General features: G+C 41.3%; 1 long non-coding RNA gene across 1 annotated transcript; it reads left to right on the forward strand.

Annotated features, from left to right (window-relative positions):
- The first annotated feature begins 3,252 nt into the window (after positions 1-3,252).
- On the forward strand, positions 3,253-17,544 carry LOC136435471 (uncharacterized). The gene is made up of 2 exons (XR_010755851.1): positions 3,253-3,915; positions 4,946-17,544. It is a non-coding gene; the product is annotated as an uncharacterized lncRNA (long non-coding RNA).
- Positions 17,545-17,942: the final 398 nt, after the last annotated feature.

The raw sequence follows: 17,942 nt of genomic DNA on the forward strand, positions 1-17,942 counted from the left end.
TATCATAACTGGAGAGTATGGAACATTATGCGCTATATAAATCGGACCCTGTGACGGTGGACATATGCATAAAATCGATAAAATATCTCAAGTCAACAGCTGGTACAAACAATGTTTCTTCGTTGATTAGCCCTCTTTTATACACTTTGTAAATTTCAAATTGCAAATCTAAAACATCCTTTGTTTCAATACTTGTATATTTCGTCCTATTCCTAGTAGTTCATTCCGTCTCTCTTTCTCTCAACCAGTTCCACGCAAGTCCCTCACCCCGCCCCCACGCACAACCTTCGACCCATTCGGGTTGCTTATCGGGTAACCTAAAGGTAAAATGTGTGCCATGTAAACGAAGCATAAGATAAACAGGTTCCAAAGTGCACTGTTCACCATTAGATATTAGTGACGCAGATCTAGAGGGCGCCGAAGGTGCAGTACTGTTGTTCTATTCTGTGTTTCTTAACATGATTTAGAGGAATGGATATGAGAAAGAACCACGTGGACTCATAACTTTTCCCTTTTAATGTTGATCCAGACTCCTATTGTGTACATTTCTCTTTGAATCTTTAATGTTGGCGTATATAATATCATATTTCGTGTGACCGTACCAAATTTGACCTTCCCGTTCAATAATATATGAAACACTTGATGTTCTTGTCGTAATCACGACACGTGTTCATCGACAGATGTGGAGAAACGCGTTACGTATCGATACACGTTACATATCGGTAATATGATTGAAAACATTGACACATTGAGGCCCCAGAATCCAGGGACCATTGACTGCAATGTTAACGTTACAAAACCCTGTGCTGATGCTGACACCGAGAAGTGTAACCATCGATTGCCATCTGCCACTGAGCTGAGATAGGACTAGCATTGACTTAGCAATAGCCCCCTCCACACACACACACACACACACACACACACACACACATACACACACACACAGATCGACACACACACACACACACACACTCACACACGGGTGCCAATCTGAATCTTTTTTCTTCTGAATTCTACGATCCGTACCACCGTAGGAAGGCCTGGTGGAGGCTATAAATCGATTGAGTATTCATCCGCCAGGAGGCGCTGTGCTCCGATCAATACGTGCACAAACACGTTTTTTATCTAATAGTCCATGCATGTGACTAAACCAGCAGGTTTCTATGAAGATGAGCTAAGTGGCGACTGTGTGATCTTATGTGTAATGCCTTGGGTGCCCGGGTATTGCATAAACGTTAAACATGGTGAAACATGTCACGTATCGAAACAAGTTGCATACCCTACATATTTCACGACTGACCAGTATTTCACGAAAAAAATCCGCATGTCTGGAATTTAAAGCATTTTACACAGGACCACAGTTGATTGTTGGGCTCAGTTCTGTCTGATGTATTATTTTACATGCCCTCCACTTGTGTAGTTATGTCTGCTAGTATTTCTTATTTCACATGCATGGATATTTCAAGTTACCATACGTTGCTATTCTGTACACGCACTACTGACATTAACGTTACCGTGTAGTCATATATGCATGCAGCAACATGGCTAGCGGCTGTCGCCATCATCATGCGGCCAAGAAAACCTGTCAATTGACTTTTGGGACTATGCCAGCGGGAGGGAACCTGGCCCCTAGGATCCAATAGCACTATTCATTGATATGATACAGAACTGAAACGTGACACTGAAAATATAAATATATGTGTATCACCCTTAGGTAATGCCTTCTATCGGGTACCCGGATACAGTATTGCATAAATATGGCGACACAAGTTAACGTGATCATTGATGTGTTGAAAATGCGCTAGAGGGCCCCTTATCGTTATCACCCGGAGCCCCCAGAATCCAAGGGCCATTGACTGTATACGTAATATCAACGTTACACAACCCTGTGCCGAAATGTAAATGCAATCGATCGATTGCCATCTGCCACCGAGCTGTTATCATTAACTGCCCCCCCCCCCCCCCAAGATTTACACTTGTTGGGTGCTATAAAAGAATTGAAGAACAATGTTGCTGTGACGTGTTTATTATTGTCTACTTCATAAGTCGGTGATTTTTCTCTCAGATGATGATACTGGTCGGCTGTGATATTCCCGGCAGTCTTGGGCAGTTGACTACACTAGTACTGTACTGAGATGATCATTCTCAGCACGAAGTTCGCCTACGCAAATAGGTGAATGAACTTCCATGCCCGAACTAATAATATTGATTTCCTATCACTTGTCTGTTGGAATGTGGAAATTTCCCGAAATATTGAGAACGCTCTGTGATTTGCTACCGCATTTCATAATGTAATGTAATGATATTCAGTTATGACAGACGATGGATGAATCACACATGATCTGACTATTAACGTATACATTTTCTGTACATACGTTTGATCTATGTTATATAATTAATGTATGTACCAAGTTGTCCTATGTTCTTTGCCCCCCCCCCCCTTAGAAATAAAAAAATCTGTTGAAGGGGCTATCCAGCTGTCTTGAAAATGTAATAACGTTAGATAAATAAATAAAACCATTGGAAACGAATACTCGGTCTCTCTGTCAAAAATAGGAGGGAAAATTTGATAGCATTCTAGCTTGCGTACATCAACTAGAAATGAATCACAATACTGTGATGAAATATCACCTTCCCTTTAGTATAGTATGCTGTCTTGTACAGCCACTGTGTCAAATAAATGAACGCAACGCAGCTGTGTTTCCTTATTTTGTATGCAAGCCACGGGTACACACAGACAGCCTTGAATGATCTTGACTGAATGTCGCAATGCAGTGAAATCAGTTCGTAGATCGGCGTCCGCTTCTGTCTTACCTAACACAAATTATGCAAACCCAAGGAAACTCTCGATATTGCAAACCCACAGCATTTTTGTCAGTTTCATAACGACGACGCAACGTAAAAAGTACGTCCTAGGGGAAAACCTGGCGTGAGTCACGTCCTCGACTGGGCGGAACTGGAAGGAACAGGTTAGACATCTGGCATGCCTGCCTCTGATTGGTGGACTAAAAATAACATGACGTCACAGGACGTCACCAAGACGTGAGACGAATAGCTCTTCCTGTTTGTATATCCATCCGCAGCATTCTTCTAAAAAGACTCCAACAAACATATTTTTCCTTAAAATATCATATTTCTAATTCAAATAATAATATTTACCACAGAGAGATCTCATATCTGTAAAAATTCGCGATAAAAATGTACAAAAATGGCAAATCGATTAAGAACTATTTTACGTCAGGAAAGGTTATTGGCAGTACATCGCCCCGACCGCTATATAAACCGTTGTTTTGACCTGTTTTCTTACGGCGTCACCAGGAAAACCCAGGCGAGGTTGGTGTGTCGTACGTGAGCGCATTTTGGTGACTTTTCTTCATTACCCAGCGCGATTTCGTGCCGTAGATTTTGTTCTACGTTGTTCTAGGATCGTAATTTGGCTTTTCGGGGCTCATTCTACCGCTCGTATCGCTAGATATGCCGAAATTGTAAGTTTGTTTTGGACGGGCTTGGTTTTAGACGGACGCCATGATTGTGTCGCATACTTGTATTTTTCAGACCGCGTTCAGCCCGATCTCTTCTATTTCTAGGCCACTATGGCGCCGTAACTTGACTATATTGTCGATGTACCGTACATTTTGGAACGTTAGGCCAGTATTAGGCCCTTGTAGGTAGAATTTTCTGGAACTTGGTTCGAGTTGTTTACGCGGAGAGGAAGGTCATTATGTATGCACGTCACGCTCTTTGTCTGGGACCGCGTCATGATTACGTCACGCCAAGGGAGGGGCTTATTCCTGGAGGGTGGGAAATGTTGCTGTGTGTTTTCGAGTGCCTCTCAATGTAGGGCCCGTCAGCGTCCATCCAGGCAGTTACTGGGGGTGAGAGGCAGTCCGGCGGCGTCAGCAGGAGTTACGTAAGGTATTTTACCGCGAGCGCTTTTACGAACTTGCTTTTTTTTGCGTTATACAGCACTGTAGTCATTAGTCAAAGACCAATAAGGGGTGGTCAATTAGTCACGTGATCCAATTTGCATGTGATACGTAGGTTAGCAGGATTTTAGATTTACAAATATTGCATCATAAATTTTGTGGGTTAACATAATTAACTTGAATGCGAAGGATCGTTGATACCGTGGAGTCAGTTTTTATTTCCTGAAGATAAATGCTTATAAGTACTGTATGATACTGTGAGTCAAATTTGAAATTCTAAAGATTGATGCTTGAAATATGATGTAAACGCGATGGGTCGAGAATGACACTTGATCAATGCGTAGATTTTGATATGTTTTTGTAACAGATTAGTGTGAAATTGCTTTAGTAAGGTATTGATTAGTGTGAAATGTAAATCATGTGATGGATGATTATTAGTTAAGTGCTGTCTACGCACAATAATGTTGGTAATCATGAGTTTGTTTGCAAAGCTATGTGTGGTTGATTGCTTAAAAACATAATGGATAAAGTTGATCGTATACAAAACAATACTTCTCAGGGATAAGATTTTTGGGATTGCAATGTGTGTAAATTGTGAGGTGTTGGGCCGACCGAAAGAAAGATCTAATGTGTTGCATTTAGTGATTGAAGTGTTGCAAGTTGAACAAATGTTAAGATTTTGGGTATGTTGGGATCTGAATGATTGAATCTCACAGAGATGCCTTCAGAAAAATTCAGCAAGAGAAGCTAACCAGACCAGGTTGGTTATTTCATATTTTAGTTCTGTTTCTTTGGCTTGTGATATTGAGGTATATGCGACCCATAAATTAACCATGCTGGTTCAGAAAATCAATTATGCGAAATATTGTCCCAGTACATTTTATGTCTTTTTTTGAGAAGCCCACGTCAAGTGAAACACATTTTGCAAAATTCTATCCCACGAAGTATTTTTCACTTTAAAATGTAGATGTTAAGATAGGAATTTGCTGTGCTTAGAGAAAGTTGGTTTCTTCTTCCAGGTGATGACATCTTTCCACTTAACCGGATAATGACAGCATAAATCAACTTCAGCCGCTAGTGTGACCTCCGCTTATAAAGACTTGTTAGCTTGGGATAGAATGTTTAAAGGTCAGGTTAGTCAAGGTGAATCGAGCACCCCTTCTTTATTTTTTTAACTACAAAATAAATTGCCTGTATTCTGCATTACTGATAGTTTATGTTATAAAAAAATTAACTGCTTTAAAGGTTTTGTCTTTGTGGATTGTTTTTTGTGTCGGGGAGGGGGGTGTAGTTAAGTAACCACATGGTTTTTACCTTTCTGTCCCAGCAAAGTAGTAGATGATCTTCCAGCAGGATAAAGACTTGTCCCAAGAAAGGCCCGGGCGTAGTGGTCCCCTTGGAGGCAGAGGTAAACCTGATTAGGTACCTTAAAGATTGGAACCTTGCCAAGAAGAGAGCTAGCAGTGGGGAGAGGCACCATGTGGTCAAGGTAATGCCATCCGTGACAAGCATAGGAAAGAGATAGCAGAGAGAGCTCAGGGTGTTTGAAGAAAAACATCAAGAGGTTAGCGTGTGAAGTCAGAAAATATCCATTCAAGGACGTATGAAGCCAAAATTGTATGCAGATGCCTACAAGTCAAGCCGCATATTGTTTATTGCTCAAGCTTCCATCAACGTTTGTGCTACTCAAATCATCACATCTCTAGAAGAACTAGATCTGTGCCAGTTGTCCCTATGGTGTGTCTTCCTTCTACAAGTAAAACAATACCTTCCTACAAGTCATCCTCATCTTGTGGACTAAAACTGCTGCCATGTAAGTGTTATTGCTATGCATGTTTGCTGGTGTGTTGTCTACCTATCTCTCAAGCTGCCCAGGACTAGAGCAGAAGCCAAGCAACTAAAGTAAGCAGACTTCATAACATTCCATTGCAGTGGACGTGAAGTAGCCAGGCATCCCTAGACGAGAAGGTTGGTTTTTCCTACACAGGCAAAATAGCAAGCCCTCCAGTTAAAAAGGTGACAGGCAAGTGGTTTAAAAGTGGGATTTTCTCTGTTTTACCAAAAAGCCCAGCTGATGATGTGATCTGGTAACTAACTACAAGCAGTTACGGGTTCGTGAAGATAACCAAGATTCTGCCAAGGACTAGTATCATGTCAAAACCACAGGAAGGATAAGCAGCTAATATTTGTTTCAAGTGTTTCAACCAGAGTTGATTTAAAGAAATTTCGCAGGATTTTATGCTGGCCAAAAGAACTGATTGTTGCAACATTCACTACCACCAAAGAATTCTTACCCTACGCTATGTTCTTCAAATTGGTTTCTTACCCCAAGGTGCTGTACCACGGTGAGCAAAATATATTATTCAGTCAAAGGACTACTGAAGAATATTTCCAAGGTTGGATCCTAAAGGTCAGAGCTTGAAGATTTGTGTCACAGGGCATTAATCAGGAGCAAAAATTCCATTGCGCTACCAAAGAAGTCGTGCTGTAGGGAGCTGGACATTTTTTTGCACAGCTGCTGATCAATTTATATCTGCTACAGGCTGGTTGCTGTCAAAGTGAGTGCAGGGAACAAAATTCTAAAGCTGCATTTTCTGAATGTAGGAAATTCAGCTGGATTGTCAAGCAGTGTTAAACAACAGCAAGAAAATGATACTTCATGTGCATTTCTTTGATGGTCACAGGCAAGCTAAAATGGACTAAACCCGAGGGGCTAGGAGCAGAAAAATCTGAAGGCAAGGTGTTTTCGTTTCTCAACAGTCGGGTAAAGTCAAGATGGAGCAAAAGAAAGACAGGGAAGTGTTACCCTTTTGGACAGTTGAAACTAGAAAACCTGAAGGCTAGGAGCAGAAAAGGTCTTACTACAAGCTGAAGGCAAGGTGTTTTGTTGCTCAACATTCATTTAAGAACTTTAAAAAAAATAGGAAAAGTCAAGATGGACCAAAAGAAAGGAAGGGAAGTGTTACCCTTTTGGACAGTTGAAACGAAAATATAGGATGGACTTCCAATTTTCAACTAGGTGACAAGGGAGTATGGTCTACCTCAGTTTACACATTCCTACCTCAATCGGTATACGGGGTTGTAAGAACTTATCTCTAGGATGGACAAGGTGACAGAGTTTCTGATGCAAGGCGTAGAGTGAGTGGGCTACCGCTAAGATCACGCAACGACTGACTTGTGGATGGAAGGGTGACGCTAGTGGGAGGTGTGGATGCAGGGATGCCAGCGCGTACTAGTAGTTGAGCAGATCATGGCTGAGAGGGGTGTACGAAGAATGTGCTGAAGGCAGTGTGGGTCATCTACCATATGGGGAAGACTGGGAAATGGTGTGACAGAAGGGTTCCTTTGCGTGACCTAGAGTATCAGGTAATCCATTTTCACTATAAGATCCTGTGTTTTAAGTCAATTATGACTTTGTGAGAATTTGAAGGTACCAGTTTGCAAGACAGTATTGTCTTTTGGGGTTCTTGGGGGGGGAAGAGAATTTTTTTAGTCCCTCTTTATTCAGGTAAACCAAGGAAGGGACGGTAGCCACAAGCAAAACTTCCCATGAACTACCCCGCCCTGCGAAGTTGCTGTCAAGTCTAGAACTGACCCAAAGGGAGCATCCCAAACGCGACCAACTGGCAATGGCTTACTCAGATGAGAATGCTTTTTGGTTAATTGTGCCTGTTTACAACCTGGTATTTGGTCTTACTGTACAAGTTCCAATCTACCAATTCTAGAAATATGGTTTTCTTCTAAGGATGAATAATGCGATAATGCAGCTGCACAAGATTTTGATATGAATATACCTTTCAAGTATCTGATGGTTTGAAAACCCTAACAACATAATGAAGTTTTGGTTTCCTGCGCTACTTTGCGAATGTCTTTTTGAGGGGTTTTGGGGGGGGGTTCCAAACTCCATTTCTACAGCCCCTGTTACAGGTCTGTCTGCAAGTGGCCCAGCCGTGTTAACTACACACATGGTCAAGAGGCATACCTGCCTGTGCTGCTACTACTAGCATCCTCTAGGAGTCTATCTGTCCATCTGAATCGCCAACTCAACCTTCATCTGCGCATCAATCTTCAGTCATCTGTCACAAGCCTACTATCTGTACACGACTGACAAGCAGTGCTTGGTAACAGTGAGCTCTGTTAGCTTATCAATTAGATATGCTCTCTTGAATAAAAACAGTGGTTCACTCATAAAGTACTATAACTCACATCCTTATATGGTTTTAAACTTTTTTGAAGACGTGTTTCCTTGCATTATATTTCCATTACCATTTTTCGGTGTAACCTTTGTGTTGTGGTAGGATAGGGTGGGGTGGGGTCTTTTTGTTCCTATTTCAAGACCGCAGGTTTCAGGATAACACGGCTGTGGAAGGTGCCCACAACATGTCCATGGAAGGTGTCCCCCAGCATGTCCACTACTGTCCCAAGGCTCTCGCTCCCTAGTCAGCATCAGCGCATGGCCACGGGTGTACTCCTTTGTCAGACTGGTCTCGCAGACACCTAATGGAAACAGCTTTGTCAACTTTGGGCCACAGATAAGCTCCTGTCAAAAACCTGTTGCGTCTTTTGTTGTCAATGCAAGTGTGAAAGCATGGTTTAGGCAAGATATGTGCTGTCTACTTTGTCAAAATCTTTTCATCAGATCCATGTATTTCTTTGTCACAAGCATGATGATGGTTATTGTGTAGCACTATGCAAAGCTGTGGAAGTAGCATGTGTATAGCGTATATAGTTCTATACTTCACTTTTTCTGCATTTTGGGGGCTAGGGGGGGATGCAAACATGTTTTTTTCCAAGATGCCCAATAGGTTTAAGTCCCCCAAGGCACGATGGGAGCAGAACTCACGACAGATGCTGCACAGTGACTTCATGCTGTTGTCCTGTCAGCAGAGTAATACAGGGTCCAAACTCGCCAATCTACGGGGAATACAGGGTCCGATCCCACCGGTCCAATCTGCAGGGAGCAAAGGCAAAGGCCTGTATAAATCGCGGTAGACCTACTTATTTTCCACGTGTCAAGTATGCTCTAGCTCAATGTAGGCATAACAGCTCTTCTGCAAAATAAGTTTTAACTTATGGTAGCATATCTGTTCATTTTGCTGTATTAGCCATGATAACAAACTTTAAATTCATCTGAACATGTGTGAAACCCCGCTCATAAGAAAACAACCTGGTGTCTATTTAACGTATCTTGTACATCTGTAGTCTTTAGTCGTGGTGTCATTGTGTGCTTTGTTTCGATTGTTCCTTTTTGCCTTGAACTAGCATTATTTTGCTAAGAACAATAATTGCAAATGGCTAACTACAACTTACCTCATCAAAAGCCTGATAACGCAAATTCGCTGTAAGTGTTGTTTGAATGGGGAGGGGTGGGTTCTTCCGTGTTTGCTTAGACTTTTTACAGGTGTAGAAAACTCTGGTCAGAGAGGGGGAACTACACGGGAACCTCTGTCTTCCATGACATACCTGTCAAACCCTTGAGCTTCACAAGCCTCCAACAATCCTCACTACAGTCACCAACTTCACAGTGTGGGGGATAAAAGCGCACTTGCCAGCAAACCATCTGTCAACATTCTCCGACCTGAAGTCTCTCGCCTGCGTGTCCCTGCTGACAAATGCACAAACGCTTGGTATCGTGATTTCCTCTTCAAATAACAGCGTCATGACAAGCCCTACCCTTTCAAACGTCTGCACTAACTATACTTTTAAATTATTTTTCATATACTATGCAATGCAGTGCACTTCAAGTAATTATGGTATTGAGAATCTGTTGCAGTTCTTACATAATTTCCACTAAAATGCACTTCAGTAGATGCCTGCCTTAAAGGTTTTATCTATGTTGAAGCATCACTTGTGTCTCTGCGTTGTCTTTGGGGAGGGGGTGGGTTTTATGTCTACTGTTCTTCCCCTTGTCAAGATTTTAGGTGTAGGACGCCTGCAGCTAAGAGTGCATTTCCCATTGAGCAAACCGCAGCATCACCTGACTACCTAAACCCTTGTGCATTTTCCTGAGCAAGCGGCATCACCACCAGACTACCTAAACCTTAGACACAAGTCTAGCCGTCCCTGCCAGCTGCCGTAAGCATGACTTCAAGCCTTTACCTGCACCTTCACGCAACTTCTCATGCAGAACAATCCAGGTCTATATGTGCTACTATGCATTTTTTATTTTAGCTGTCGCCAGTTGCAGAACAATCTAGGTCTATATGTGCTACTATGCATTTTTTATTTTAGCTGTCGCCAGGTTCTACCCTCTTGTCAGTTTTCACAAAGAAATCTTGAATGCCAAAATGAAAGTATGGATATTAAAGGATTGCTGTACTTTTAGCATAAGAGAACCAAAGCTATGGTTGATGATTTGCAATATTGTGCAATATTTGAAGACTTTGCAGGGGGGATTTGGGGAACATCTGTCTTCCTAGTTTTTCCCTAGGCAAACCTCTGCATCTGTGACCTGTTCGGTGCATCTTCGCGTAAACCGCCATGTTCTCCAAGCAGCACAGCTGTCGCCGTGATCCAATATCGTGGTCCAACTCCGCTAAACTCCACTGCCCAACTCATTTTCTACAGGGTAATGTTACGCGCATTTATAACAATGCTAGGCTAACACCTTTCTGACCATTTTTAAAGACAACAAATTCAATATGGTACATGGAGTTAACTATTATCATAATCATCTGTTGCTGTGAAGTAACATTTAACTTTCATTTCCTGATATCATATCCGTTTATAACATTTCCTGGGGTCGTGTTGGGATGGGGATTTTTCCCGCTGTTTTTTTCCCTTGCTGTTCCTGCAGAATTAGGTTGTGTCCCGAACATGCACTCCAAACCTTGCATATCCAGAGTATCACTGTTAATTTGCGCTTGCAGCTTTAGAAGAGACTTGTGGTATGCGTTTAAAATCATTCCAATGTACAGTCCAGTATGTCTGTTTTACAGTTCCTTCTACTGTAATAAGCTTTGTGTATGGATATAATAACGTTTTTAAACCATGTCACAACATACCTTATCTGTATTCTCATAAAGAGTGAAATGTTACCAGTAATGTAAAATAAGCATGTATGTACTGTAAGTGAGCATCTGTTGAGTGCTATAAATCTTGAACAAAGTACAATAGTTTCAGACATTGTCAAACTTTATGTTGGCATGCTTATGCTGTAATGTCTTGCATGGTCACTTCTTTTTTTATTGTACATGGGCTGTTGTATATGGTGTATGGGGAAACAGGGAGGGGAAATGTCAAGCTTGCCTTTTCCAGGGTAGATGTGTATCATGGGAAGTCCAGTGGACATCCCTTGGCCAGGAGTTTAAACAGCCCCATTCAGCAGGAAGGTTTTCGATAGCGCCGCGAGTGAGTCTCCACTACAGCCCCAACTGTAACAGAGGTAGCCCAGCTGTTCCTGCCATGATCAAGTTCTGACCTGGCAAGTCATTTGCACTTTTAGTGTGAGAGGTCACTGCAGAAATCTAAAGCAATGCGATGCATCTATAAGACTGTGATGTGCTATAGCACAGCATAACTAGTAATGGTAGGCAGCACCAATGTGTATTTTCTTTACCGGTCATGGAGTATGTGTCTGTTTTCTGAAAGTCATGCATAATCATGAAAACCTTGAAGGTTATCAACCTCATAGTAGTCATACCAAAGTAGACAATCTGTGTTTGCCTGGTGTATTTTTTTGTACCCTAAGTAGTATTGGTAAACTTGATAGTTGGGTTGACAGACGTGTTGGGGAGGGGATTTTTTTAATTGCCTTTGCAGAGGTCTGGATATTGGCTACCAGGCCCAAGAGGAAGTTATGTCTTAAGTACAAGGCGCTGTGTGCCCGAGGTAAAGATCAGCAAGAACGCTGTAACACATCACTCCAGGTCTTCAGGAGGGACTCCTATTTCAGTAGTGTAAGGCAAGTAATTGTAAAACATTGTTTGGTTCTAGCTTTGTCAAGAAGTCCAATATAAAAAGTACCGATAGTTTAAAACCTTACTAGTTATGAATTTGTTAAGATTATGATAGTGTGTAGATTATATGTAACTAGCAAAAAAAAAAAGATTTCTGTGAGCTACATACTAGTAAATAGATTCTAATCCTGTGTTTAAATAAAACCTGTTCTAGGTGAATACTAGTACAGAATGTGACCATTGGGAAATAACTTATGGCTCTTATATAGCTTAGTAGCAACGAAAGTTGGTCTTTTCTAACAAGAAACTGTTATACTTGGTACAACAAAATAGTTTGGGATTGCTGTGTGGGGGGATGTTGTTGATGGTATTACAGGTACCTGCTACTTGCGCGCTGTACACACCACCTGCGGGGAGACGTGGTTGTGAGGGTATGAAGGGATCATAGAGCACAGTATGGCAACATGAGCGGTGTGGTAAGCTGTACTTTCAAGTGCGAGCTAAACCCTTGTTATAGTGATTCCCAATGTACTGGCACATGCTTTGAGTAGAATAGGTCATTTAGGGGTGTTGCACTTTTTTGTTGCATAGTTTAACTTATTTCTTTAGAAGAACTCACTGTTGCTAGGACAGATGTACACATTCTGTAAACCTGCACTGGGTTTTTGCATCATGTTTCTTGGTTGTATGTGTGTTTTTGAAGTGCGCTTGATACAGGTTCCCTATGCAAGTTGAAAGCACTCCTCCTATGCAAGTTCAAAGCACTCCCGCTATGCTGTAGTAGACCAGAATAACAGTGGTATGCAGTCATTATTGTTGAAGCGGCAACTGCGGTTAATTACGGGTAATGTGGCAATTTACTTTTGTACTGAGGCAATCAGGGTAAAGAAGGAAACTTCTTCATAACGGCAATCAGGGTATTTGTTCATGTACTTGTATAGTAATTACTTTTAGCAAGTGTTGTACAGTGATAAAATCTTAAAGGTTGTGATAATACCTACATTAAAGAAAGCATATTTAAGCAAATGAAACTGGAAATGTGGTTGTGATAGAGGATTTATCTTGAAAGTTATTTGGTTTGGTTTCCTGTATAATGAAGCTAAAGACATTAGGATTTGTTTTCTAAATTTTAAGTTATTTGATGGTTTACTGCAGAATTTGAAGAAAATTGTATGGCCTAGAGCTCTAAGTGTAAACTTTAAGATTGTTTTTTTGTGTGTGTATGTTGCAAAGGTTATTTTCCTGCAGGGTCAAAGGTCTAATATGAAAGCAATGATTCAGCTGACATTGGTTTGGTGCCAAGGTAGTAAGTGTGTTTTTTCTGGCTGTTGTTTTTCTGCAAAAGTTACATACAGTATTTTTATTCTTGTAGATGTCCATAACGTTATCTACCTCCTTAAACCTGTTAACCTGTTTGTCTCAAATACCAACATGTACATACTGATGAGAAAAAAAACTAATTTTGAGGTCCGAAATGTGTTACTTGATTTGTTTGGGGGTGGGGTAGTGTTCCTATCTTTTTCCCTCTCTAGGTCTACCGCCAATCTGCTGCGAATATCGGGTACTGCGCTTAACTTGGACTCCCCCATGCTGTCAACTGGTAACAAGGTTGCCCAATAGAAATTTCCTTTTTTTGACTTGGTTATTTGGTTCTGATTTATATCTTATTTAACAGTTGATATAACAGTAAGTTTGGGAGAACTGTCGCGTGTCTCTTATTTCTGATAGCGAGAAAGTTTGCTTTCTTTATATGCGCCAAAGGCTAGGTGGATGAGAGAAAACATTGGGAAAGTTTTTTTTTTTGGTGGAGGGGAGGGGGGTTGACTAAATTCTTTTTCCCCCCCTGTTCACATAGATGACCACAGATGGATTTGAGCTGTCGGTATAGTGAAGCGGTATTATTTGCCAGTGGATGAGACTTGAGCCGTAAGCACTTTTTGGATTACTGTAGTTCAATCACTTTTACTATTTTAGGGTCTTCATGGGGGGGCAACAGTCTTTAGTTCTCTTTGCAGGTGAACCCAGTTCATTAAGAGGTTTAGGTGCTATATGGACAAGATGAAGATTGGCCACAAGATGAGGAAACAGATGAGTGAGCAAGCTAGCTTTGCAGTCTAAGCAAATGTTTTGTGCACATGCAGAAGAAGCATTGTCATTGGTGGAGAGGCAAGTCAAGCCGAATTCTTTTTGAATTTGTGGTCCGTGATAGTGGCATTAGGTTTTTCAAAACCTCTTGGATTGAGAAAGTTTCATTTGTTGCAGTCCAAAGAAAAATGTATTTCTTGCTGGGGAAGGGGGCAAAGTTGTTCTCAGGTTGCTTTTTCAGGGCTCCCTAAAACTGAGGACAGGCAAAGAAGACCAAAGAGAAGAGAGTGATCCTAGGTACCGTTGTGCGTCATTCCCAAGATCCAGGCTCCTTGCAAGCTTCTGCTTCCAGACTGAAGATTTCACTTCCAAATTGTGGACGAAAGGAGTTTCTGAAGTTGTTTTTCAGAGTTGGCATGAGGCAAAAAAGGAAGACCAAGATACCAAGCTAAAGACTCAAACAAGGTTACTCACATCATTGCTTTCCAAATTTGTTCATATTGGGGAGGGGGGCAGTGATCTTAAATTGTTGTTTCTAAGTATGCACAGGGTAAGAAAGAAGATCCAACAAGACAAGGAAGACCCAAGAAACCAAGCTTACAGAGCAAGATTCAAACAAGGTTACTCTCTAGATTGCTTTCCAAATTTGTCCATCTTGGGGAGGGGGGCAGTGTTCTCAAGTTGTTGTTTCCAAGTACCCACAGGATAAGAAAGAAGATCCAACAAGACAGATGTGGTCCCATGTCCCAACTGTAGCAGTTCTGAGTCAATTCCATCCAGCAAGACCCAAGTTTTTTGGATAAGTAATGGCTTTAAACAGACATTTTCCTGTATCAAGAAAGCAAGACTAAACAGGTTTTCTCTAATTTTCCTTAGATTACAGTGTTGCAGTTCAAAGAATAAGTACTCACTAAACTAAATTTAGTTCATAGTTCTAATGGTAACTTCAGTAATGCTTACAACTTTAGTTTGCAATGTGTTGAGGCCTGTTTTCAGTGTTTTTAACTGCACCTTGCGTTCAATATTGATCATTGGGGAGGGGGGTCTAAATGTCTACAGTTCTCTTCTAGTGTTTCAGGTCATTTTGGAGTTAAGCAGAAAGAAAGAAAGGAAGAATAGCAAGTTCCATCCCAAGACAAGAATGTGAGCTGTCAAGAAAGTGGTCAGATGGTTACCTTACTTGTGAAGATTCGAAGCAATCAAGACAAACGTTTACGTGATCTGCAAGTTCGGGGGAGATCTGGAGGGGGAAAGATGATTTGTGCTAGTGTTGCCTTTGCCTGACTACCATACAAGATAAGGTTTCGTAAAGATTGCAAGCAAAGAAAGAAGAGTAACCACCAACCAGTCAACCAGAAGAGAGAGCAAAGCTTCCAATTTTTAAAATCCTCTAGCCATAATGGGAAATGGGGGGAGACAAAGTCCTCTACAGTTCTTTTTCAGACCACTATAAAGATCAAAGAAGAAAGCAAGCAGACCACCATAAAGACCAAAGAAGATAGCTTTCAAGACAAGAAACAAGTTACAGCCAAAGGATAAAGTGAGCACAAGGTCTTAAAACATCTAAAATGTTCATCTTTGCTGCATTGGGATGGGGGGAAGACAAGATATTCTACAGTTCTTTTTCAGACCACCATAAAGATGAAAGAAGGTAGCAAGCAAGACCCAAGACAGACGAAACAAGTTACAACCAAAGGATGAAGTGAGCAAAATGTCTTTGAACGTCTAAAATTTTCATTTTGCCATACTGGGAAGGGGGGAGACAAGCTATTCTACAGTTGATTTTTCAGAATGCGTCTAACAGAATCCATGGAGTTAGTGTCCAAGACCTACAACCCAAGAGCGAAGAATAACCAGTTGCAACCTGTTGATGTGAGCCAAAGTTCTTTGATATATTCAATGATTACCATTGCCATTCCATTGGGCAGGGGGGAAACAAGGTTTCTTAGTTATTTTTTCAGGCCATCACAAATCAAGATATGTGAGGATTGCAAGCAAGGCCCGCTGTTAACCTCATTAAGGCGCAAGCAGAAGATTCGGGTAGACCAAGTTCCGCCATAAATAAAGGCTAAAACCGTCAATCAAGGACAAGATGCTGTGAAGAGGTATCCAAATGAACAGTGAGGCAAAATTTTTGGTGGTTGATATTTTCCTGCTTTTTCAAGGGGCATTGGGGAGGGGCAAACAACCTTTGAGTTCATTTTGATACAGGTGACGAGAGATGGTTCAGAAGACAAAAGGCAAGGGAGAAAGAAGATAACACAAGGTTAAATTTGTGAGAACATTTCTTAATAACCAGATAACTGTCTAAACATAACTTTCTAAACAAGTTGTTGCGTTGTAAAAGTATTAACTGGTAATTAGTTTCACCATAACAAACATGCTAGTGGTAGGGGGGAGTGTTGATGTTTTTCCAGGTAACTCCAAAAGTGTTGCTGCTCCTGCAAACCGTGCTCTGAAGTGCCAAGCTTGGCCATACTCTGGTAACGCTTGCTTATCTATTTTGTAGTTTCTGGTTGACGCTTTCTGTTCAAATGTGCAGACACTAATTTTGGTTTGTTCATGGTAATGAGTAACGGGTCTCATTGTTAACTGTCATGTGACTGTCAATCTTTTGGATTTAACAAAGCTAACGTACCCATCGTGTAACATAAGTCATGGTATGCTGTTAACCTGCAATATTTGGAGGGTGGGGGGGGTTTGGCTTTTAACATTTCAACTTCTTTTTCTTTAGAAAGCCTGTGGAAATGCCTCATCTGTTCTGTTCAGGTTGGCTGTTGTGCATACGACTTACAAGGTTACATTTACCGGAGCATTCTCCCCGTGTCTGATCATTTCTGATACATCCCCACTTCATCTATTTTTTCTTTGGATGTTTGCACTTTGTGTTTTTGTGTTGTTCCCTGTTATCTTGTAGGTAACATCATAAACCAACTAGATCGCCACAAAACATTCTAAGCTGGTAACTTTTCTCTATTTCATTTATCTATTCATTCAGTCAAATTATTTTGAAGTTTTGTTCAAGTACCTATTTATTTCATACTTTGGCTGTATGTTTCCATTTGTTATGGCTGTGCAAACTCTATTTCAATGTAGAATTGTCTCTATCTGCGTATGCCTGTTCCCTTTCTTGTATGTTCTGCATAGGAAATACTGTAGTGTGCCCTGGGAAAGTTTTCCTGTCTTTCTTCTGCAGGTGAAAACTAGGATAGCATGGACAGGTGTAGAAGATGAGGAATAGTTAGTTTGTCTTAGGTTTGTTGTTTCTCAGGTAGCTCATTGCCAAAGACAAAATTCTGTTTCGGCTTCATTCGGCCTGAGTTTGGACTTCGTCAGTACAGCTGACCAATTGGACTGTTTCGGACCTCAACATATTCACTATATGACTGTTTTCTATTTGATCATTCATCATGTCTCTTATTGGCCACACGAGACATGTTTCGGCCACGATTTCAGAATGGTGCCAGGGGGTGAGTGAACACCTTCACGCTGGACAGAGCAGTGGTAAAATCCTACCTCCCCCTTCCCGCCCTTTTCGACCCCCCCAGGGGAGTGGGGTTGGGTAGCCGGCTCGCAGCATACTGGCACCTCGTTTGGCACGGATTGGATTTTTGAATAAAGTATAATGAACTGAACTACACTGTGTTTGTGTTGACTTGTCTCCATCCAGTGGAATGTTTGTGAGTTTGAAGAATGTGTGAAGGCCAAGGGTGATTGAAGGATTAGATGGCAGATGATACCTCATCCAGTTTTAATGTTTGAGAGTGCATGTGCAAATTAAGTTAAATGTGTGAAGTGTGATTGAATGAATGAATTATACCTGAATTACAAAGTCCCCAAGGTTCATATGGTAGTGTTTGGATGACCCATGGTGGGAGATCGCAGTGCTAAATTAGGAAAGGTCAGCAAGTATGAAATTAAGTGAAGGAGACCTATGGCAACAAGTATGTGTATACAATGAAGTACTTGTGTTGAAGTCCCCCTTTAGGCAAGGAGCAAAACAGTTTGTAGCCAAGACAGACACTGATGTTCT

The sequence above is a fragment of the Branchiostoma lanceolatum genome, chromosome 5 (assembly GCF_035083965.1).
Source record: "Branchiostoma lanceolatum isolate klBraLanc5 chromosome 5, klBraLanc5.hap2, whole genome shotgun sequence".
Classification (NCBI taxonomy): domain Eukaryota; kingdom Metazoa; phylum Chordata; class Leptocardii; order Amphioxiformes; family Branchiostomatidae; genus Branchiostoma; species Branchiostoma lanceolatum.